The sequence below is a fragment of the Myotis lucifugus genome, unplaced genomic scaffold (genome assembly GCF_000147115.1).
Source record: "Myotis lucifugus unplaced genomic scaffold, Myoluc2.0 scaffold_81, whole genome shotgun sequence".
NCBI classification, from domain to species: domain Eukaryota; kingdom Metazoa; phylum Chordata; class Mammalia; order Chiroptera; family Vespertilionidae; genus Myotis; species Myotis lucifugus.
Genome location: NW_005871129.1, coordinates 1,337,016 through 1,345,656, shown reverse-complemented (window position 1 = coordinate 1,345,656; position 8,641 = coordinate 1,337,016).

Below are 8,641 nucleotides of genomic sequence, written 5' to 3'. Positions count from 1 at the left end.
TTAAGTCTTCTAATGAACTCAGTCTTCGTTTCTGTTATGTATTTTTTATTCAGACCATTTTCCTTCTGAGCCTTTCTGAAATTCTAAGAAATTCTGTTTCTCTAATTATGCTATCTTTTATTGCATTTTGTCTATTTTTTCCACTACACCTCTTAATGTAATTATAGTTTTAAATTTTTTGTGTCTGTTAATTCCGACATCTGTGTCATATCTGAATCTAATTTCTGAGGCTTGCTTTGTGTCTTCTTTGTTTTTTTTCTTGCCTTTCAGGATGCCTTGAAAATTTTTGTTGAAAGCCTGATATGTTGTATTGGGCAACAGAAACTGAGATAAATAGGTCTCTAATGTGAGAATATATGTGATCTAGTAAATAACTGGGTTTTGTTTAATTTTTTATGTAGCTATAGATGACAGAAGTTTCAAGTTCCCTAGCATTTTTGTTTTTGTCTCCTGTCTTTGGGGTTTTCTAACTACTATTCCTCAGAAACAGTCTGTCTTCCAGTTCATTCAGATATGTTCTGTTATTATTACACTGAAGCCATTTTGGTGTGGTTGCGGTAAGGTGTTGGTGTAAGGGGCATTCTATAATCTTCCATTCAAATCTCAATCTTTCCTTGGGTCTGTGTCTCTGGTCAATGATTTTCACTAGTGCTTCTTCTTGCATAGCTTCTACTCCCTTAGGTGAGACAGGGAGACCAGAGGGCTGGATGAGATAAATGCCCTATATCCATAGAACTGGGACATACGTCTAGTGAAGATTTTCCCCCTGGAGACTCGACCTCTATTATGGAGAAAGCTGTGGTTGCATTTTACAAATTACTCTTCCTCTTTTCCTACCAAAGCCACAAAGGGATTTTTCACAGATCTTCACCATGGGCTTCCTAGAAGTAAGGCCCCTGAAAGTTTGAAGACCTCTCTTAAATCAGAAGTTTCTCACTCTCATGATAATTCACACTCAGCCTCAAGTAATGTATCAAAATCACCATTTAAGTGCTCCTGACAATTTATAGCTATAGTGTCCCCTGTTCCAGGTAAGCAGATATTGGCTATGACTCTGGATTTACCTGTCACTCCAATTTTCTGAGTGGCAGTTTACTGTACAAATTCAGTTCTCTAATGGGTCCAAGAATGTAGATATTGTTAAACTTTTTCTTGTTGTAAGGATAGCAGTGACAATTTCCAAGTTTTTACATGTTGGATTTGAACAAGAAGTCAATTGTGTCGTTTGAGTCACTAAGTTTATGGTAATTTATCGTATAGCAGTAGATAACAAATACAATGACATGTAAAATCTATAAATAGATATCACAAATGATGGTCTCCCAAGCGCCCAATCATTGTGAAAGGCTAAACAAACTTTAAGACCTAACAAAGGATCACATGCCACCATAACACTCTTTGAAGTGTTATTTATTCCCAGTGACATGTCAAAATGTCCACATATATCATCCTCTACTGCTAGCCTTTAAATAAAAAATATATATTCAAATTTATATTTTGCTTGTAGAGCTGAAAATAGGATATAGTCCATCATACGTTGGTAATGTAAAGCCAGAGTTAAATGTTAGCCATTTATCTCATACTCTCTAATTCCCAAATTCAAAGGCCTTTTCTCAGTTTTCATACCCTTCATAGAATTTGACTCTTACTTCCCTTCTAGAAATACTCAACTCCCCTGGCTTATGTACCATCTCTGTCCTTATTTTTCTCCAGGCATTCTAACATCTCCCTTTAGTTGCTGTAGTCTACCTCCACCTTAAGTGAACTTTCAAAGTCAATATAAAATATTACCACATTTAAAACTAAAAATAGACTCAAATCTAGTCAACTCCTAGATACTCCTTCATATTACTTTACTTTTCAAAGGGTTAATAATTTTTATTTTACTTTTAGAATTAAGGCTTTAGAAATTTTTCTGCAATATATTACTTAGTCAGTATATTATTAATAGAGCTGCCCATTCTTCCAAGAAACTTAATGAAGCACTAAATTGCAAAATAAGCAGTAATCTTCAAAATACCGCTAAGAGGTAGATAAAACTAAATTAGAATAAAATCACTTCAAAGATTTAGATCCTCTAAAAAGGTAAAGCAGGCAGTTTATTATAAAAAGTGACCCTCCTTACATGTATCACACAAGTTAAATCAGATATGAATCCAGGAATTCTGGCAGCATTTAATTGGTGATTACTAATTTCACCGAAGAACCCATTTTCTCCACTATTAATCTGCCCTAAAATCACCTTCACACACTTTCTTTTTAAATCTTTATTGTTGAAAGTATTACATATGTCCCCTTTTCTTCCCCCCATTGACATGTTCTAGCCCACATCCACTCCTCCCAGGCCTTCACCACACTATTGTCTATGTCCATGGGCTATGCATATATGCATATAAGTTCCCTAATTAATCTCTCTCCATCCCCCAACCCTGTCTTCCCTCTGTTCCATGCTTCTATGTCTATGGATCTATTTTATTCACCACTTTCTTTGTTCATTAGATTCCACATGAGTGAGATCATGTGATACTTGTCTTTCTCTGACTGGCTTATTTCACTTAGCATAATACTCTCCAGGTCCCTCCATGCTGTCTCAAAGGGTAAGAGATCCTTCTTTTTCATTGCTGCATAGTATTCTATGGTGTAAATGTACCACCGCTTTTTTATCCACTCATCTACTGATGCATACTTGAGCTGTTTCCAGATTTTAGCTATTGTAAATTGTGCTGCTATGACCATAGAGATGCATATATTCTTTCTGATTGGTGTTCCATTTTTTATTTTTTAAGGAAACTCCATACTGTTTTCCATAGTGGCTGCACTAGTCTGCATTCCCACCAGCAGTGTACCAGGTTTCCCTTTGTTCCACATCCTCACAAACACTTATTACTAGTTGATTTTTGATGATAGATATTCTGACACGGGCGAGATGATACCTCATTGTCATTTTAATTTGCATCTCTCTGATGATTAACGACTTTGAGCATTTTTCATATGTCTCTTGGTCACTTGATTGCCCACTTTGGAGAAGTGTCTATTTAGGTCCTTTGTCCATTTTTTAATTGGATTGTTTGTCTTGTTTTTGTTAAGTTGTATGAGTTCTTTATATATTTTGGAAATTAACCACTTATAAGATATGTCATTGGGAAATATGTTCTCCCATGTAATGGGCTCTCTTGTTATTTTGTTGATGGTTTCTTTTGCTGTGCGGAGACTCTTTATTTTGATGTCCCACTTTTTTTATTTTCTCATGAGTTTCCCTTGCCTTAGGAAATGGATTTGCAAATATATTTCTGTGAGAGGTGTCTGAAATTTTGATGCCTATAGCTTCTTCTAAGATATTTATGGTTTCACAACTTGCATTTAAGTCTTTTATCACTTTGAGTTTATTATTGTGTATGGTGACAGTTTCAGTTTTTTCACGTGTACCTGTCCAATTTTCCCAACACAATTTACTGAAGAGACTGTCTTGACTCCATTGTATGCTCTTGCCTCCACTGTCAAATATTAATTGACCATAATGGTTTGGGTCAAATTCTGGGTTCTCTGTTCTATTCTATTGATCTATATGCCTGTTCTTATGCCAGTTCCAAGCTATTTTGATTACATTGGCTTTGTAGTAGAACTTGATATCTGGTATTGTGATCACTCCAACTTTGTTCTTCTTTCTCAAGATTACTGTGGCTATTTGGGGTCTTTTTTTTTTTTTTGGTTCCATATAAATTTTTGGAGTCTTTGTTCTAGATCTTTGAAATATTCTGTTGATATTTTAATAAGATTGCATTGAATCTATAGATTGCTTTGAGTAGTACTGGCATTTTAATGATGTTGATTCTGCCAATCCATTAACACAGCATAGTTTTTCAGTTGTTTATAACTTCCTCTATATCTTTTTTCTAAGTCCAATAGTTTGCCAATATAGGTGTTTTACCTCCTTGGTTAAGTATATTCCTAAGTATCTTAATTTTTTTCATTGCAATGTTAAATGGAATTGTTTCATTAGTTTCTCTTTCTGAGAGTTCATTATTAGTGTATAGAAATGCCATTGAGTTCTGGGTGTTAATTTTGTATCCTGGTACATTGTGGAATTCATTTATTAAGTCTAGTAGTTTTTTGGTGTAGTTTTTAGGGTTTTTATGTATATCATTTTATCTATGAATAGTGGGTGCCTTTCATTTTTTCTCCTTGTCTGATCACTGTGACTAGGACTTCCAGTGCTATGTTGAATAAGAGTGGTGAAAGTGGACATCCCTGTCTTGTTCCTGTTCTTAGTGGAAATTGTTTTAGTTTTTGCCCATTGAGTATGATGTTCGCTATAGGTTTGTCACATATGACCTTCATTATGTTGAGGTATGATGCCTGTATTCTCACTTTGCTTAGAGTTTTTATCCCAAAAAGGGTGTTGGATTTTTGTCGAATGCTTTTTCTGCATCTATTGATATGATCCTGTGGTTTTGTCTTCCAATTTGTTTATGTGATGTATCACATTTATTGATTTGTTAATATTGTAGCAGCCTTGCATCCCCAGAATAAATCCCACTTGGTCATGGTGTATGATCTTTTTAATTTGCTGGATTCTATTTGCTAATATTTTGTTGAGGATTTTAGCATCTATGTTCATCAACAATATTAGCCTATAATTCTCTTTATTTTTAGTGTCTTTATCTGGTTTTGGTATTAGGCTAATGCAGGCCTCATAAAAAAGCTTCGAAGTATTCCTTCCTCTTGAATTTTTTGGAATAGTTTGAGAAGGACAGGTGTTAGTTTTTGAATGTTTGTTAAAACTCCTCTGTGAAGCCATCTGGATCAGGGCTTTTGTTTGCTGGGAGTTTTTATTATTATTATTATTGTTTCAATTTCATCAGTAGTTATTGACCTATTCAAGTTTTCTGATTATTACTGATTGAGTTTCAGAAGATTTCATTTTTCTAAAATATGTCCATTTCTTCCTGGTTGTCCAGCTTGTTGGAATATATTGTTCATAGTTCTTTTCTACAATCCTTTATATTTCTGGATGTGAGGGCGATCTGGCTGCGACATCTGTCACCCCATTGATGGCCAGGGTTGATTTGGCTGATCTGGCTGGCTAGGCGGGTGTCCCCCTCCTCCCTCACCGATCCATGTGCGTCCCTCCCGAAGCTGCACGCTCGGTCGAAGAGGACGACCTCCCCCCCCCCCCCCGAGGAGAGGACCGGTCTTCGGTCAAGGGTATACGAGTAGCTGCTCTCCCCTGCTAGAACCTCCAAACAAGCTCTCAAAGAACCAGCTCTTGGTTTCATTGACTTTTTGTATTGTTGTTTTAGTCTCTATGTTATTTATTTCTGCTCTGTTATTTATTATTTCTTTCCTTCTGCTTACCTGGGGCTTTTCTTGTTTTCTTTCTAATTCTTTAAGTTGAAGGGTTAAATAGTTTATTAGTTGTATTTTGCCGGGAGCCGGTCCATCCTTGCTGTTTCAAGGGACCTGGCATATATGGCATACTGTTCTTAATATGTTTGCTCACCTTCTTGGCGCTATGTGTTTTAACCAAGGTCACCTCTCCGAGAAAGGTTGTTTCCCCAGGTAGGGATTTTCCCCTGAAGTTAGGGAGGGGATAAAACCCCTTAACTAAGTGCCAGGCGGGTAGTTAATCACTTTAACTACAAACAATCACACTTAAGCTACATAATCTTTACTCCCTGGAATGGAGATAAGAAATGCCCTAACCTTTGGAATAGAGATTGATAGGATTGGAATCAACTGGTATAAATACAGATGTAACAAGACAACAGGAGACAGAACCTACACAGAACCTACACAGAACCTACACAGAACCTAGAGACAGGACTTGGCTGGAGATCCTACAGAGAACCTAGAGAGAGGACCTAGAGACAGAACCTAGAGACAGAACCTATCGAGAGAACATGGCAAAAGATCCTGGACAGAACCTGGCTACAGAACTTGGCTGGAGAACCTAGACAGAACATGGCAGGAGAACCTGTATAGAACCTGGCTGGAACCTGGCTACAGAACCTGGAGAACCTGGCTGGGGAACCTAGACAGAACTTGGCTGGAGATCCTGGAGGGAGAACCCAACCATGATGATCAACTGAACGCTGCCTCCATGTCCTTCCTTCTTCGCCAACTCCGTCCACACCTTTGGGGACCCCTGGACCTGCTGGGGTTGGACCCCAGCAGTATTTTGTTTGTTTGTTTGTTTGTTTGTTTTTTAGATAAGCCTGTAATGCTATGATTTTCCCTCTTGGGACTGCTTTCACTGTGTCCTATAGATTTTGGGTTGTTGTGTGTTCATCTTCATTTGTTTTTTATTTCTCCCTTGATCTCTTTGGTAACCCATTAATCATTTAATAACATGTTATTTAGCTTCTATGTGTTTGAATATGTTTGAGTGTTTTCACTGTAGTTGGTTTCTAATTTCATGCCATTGTGATATGAGATGCTTTATATGATTTCAATCATCTTGAACTTATAGAGACTTAGTTTGTGTCCTAACTTGTGATCTATCTTTGAGAATGATCCATGTGCACTTGAGAAGAATGTATATTCTGTAGCTTTGGGGTGAACTGTTTTATAAATGTCAATTAATTCCATCTGATCCATTTAGGATTGTGTGTCATTTAAGATTGCTGTTTTCTTGTTCATTTTTTTTTTTTTTTTTTTACTAGAAGATCTACCCAGTAATGTCGATTGGGTATTAAAGTCAGTTGGGTATTAAATAGTTATGTTGCTGTCAATCTCTCCTTTAAAATTCTCCAGAATTTTTTGGTTGTTTTGGGGTGTTTTTTAAAATATATATTTGCTGCTCCTGAAGTGGGTGCATGCTACTATATGTTTAGCAGAGTTATATCCTCTTGTTGTATTGATCCCTTTAGTATTATGAAGTGGCCTTAATTGTCTCTTGTTATGGCCTTCTTTTTGAAGTCTATTTTGTCTGATCTGAGTATTGCTAACCCAGATTTTTTTTTTCATTTCCGTTTCCTTGGGAAATGTTTTCAAGCCCTTCACTTTCATTATGTATGAGACTTTTGTTCTAGGATGGGTCTCTTGTAGACAGCATACATATGGGTCATGTTTTCTTATTCATTCAGCTACCCTATGTTATTTTATTGGAGCATTTAACATTTAAGCCATTTACATTTAAGGTTATTATTGATTGGTATTTATTTATTGACATGTTTACTCTTTATGCTAGTGTCTCTCTCTCTCTCTCTCTCTCTCTCTCTCTCTCTCTCTCTTTCTTCTTCTTCTTCTTCTTCTTCTTCTTCTTCTTCTCCTCCTCCTCCTTCTTCTTCTCCTTCTTCTTCTTCTTCTTCTTCTTCTTCTACTTCTTCTGCTGCTTCATCGTCTTCGACTTCTCCTTCTCCTTCTCCTTCTCCTTCTCCTTCTTCTTCTTCTTTCTTCTTCTTCCCATAACAGTCCCTTTAGCATTTCTTGCAATGCTAGTTTGATGAAAATAACTCTTTTAGCCCTTTTTTGTTTGTTCATTTGTTTGCAAATCTCATTATTTCACCTTCAATTTTTAATGATGACTTTGCTGTATAGAGTAATCTCAGATCCAGTCCCTTGCTTTGTATTACTCTGTGTATTTCATGCCACTCTCTTCTGGCCTGAACTGTTTCTATTGATAAATCAGCTGACAATCTAATGGGAGCTTCCTTGTAGGTAACTTTCTATCTCTCTCTTGCAGCCTTCAAGATTCTCTTTTTGTCTTTAACATTTGCTATTTTAATTATGATGTGCCTTTGGGTTCATTTTGATTGGAACATTCTGTGTTTACTGTGTGATTTTTTCTTTCACCAGGTTAGGGGAATTTTATGTCATTAATTCTTCAAACAAGTTCTCTATTCCTTGCTTGTATTCTTCTCCTCTGGTCCCCCAATGATGTGAAGTTGTTACATTTCTTGTTGTCGCAATGTTTTTTGAGACTCCCCTTCTACTTTTAAATTGTTGTTTCCATTAGCTGCTCTGAATAGGTGTTTTTTCCACCTTATATTCTAATTCACTGATTTGGTCCTCAGCTTCTTCTAGCCTACTGTTGAATCATTCCAAGGTGTTCTTTATTTCAACTATGTCATTCTTCATTTCCACTTGATTTTTGCTTGTAGTTCTTACTAAGTTGAGCATACTTATAACCATTACTTTGAATTCTTTTTTTAAATATATTTTATTGATTTTTTACAGAGAGGAAGGGAGAGGGATAGAGAGCCAGAAACATCAATGAGAGAGAAACATTGATCAGCTGCCTCCTGCACTCCCCCCACTGGGATGTGCCCGCAACCAAGGTACATGCCCTTGACCGGAATCGAACCCGGGACCCTTGAGTCCGCAGGCCGACGCTCTATCCACTGAGCCAAACCGGTTCTGGCTACTTTGAATTCTTTATCTCATAAATTACTTAACCTCCATTTCATTTAGTTCATTTTCTGGGGATTCCTCCTTTTCTTTCCTTTGGGGACTGTTTCTTTGTCTTCACATTTTTCCTGTCATTTTGTATTTGTTTCTATGTATTAGATCAAACTTCTATGCCTTCCAGACTTGGTGGGGTGGTCTTATGTAATAGGTGTTATGTAGGACCCCGTGCTGCTGTCTCTTAGATCTCTAAGCTGGGTGCTCTGGGAAATCCCCTTATTGAATTGTCTGGGTT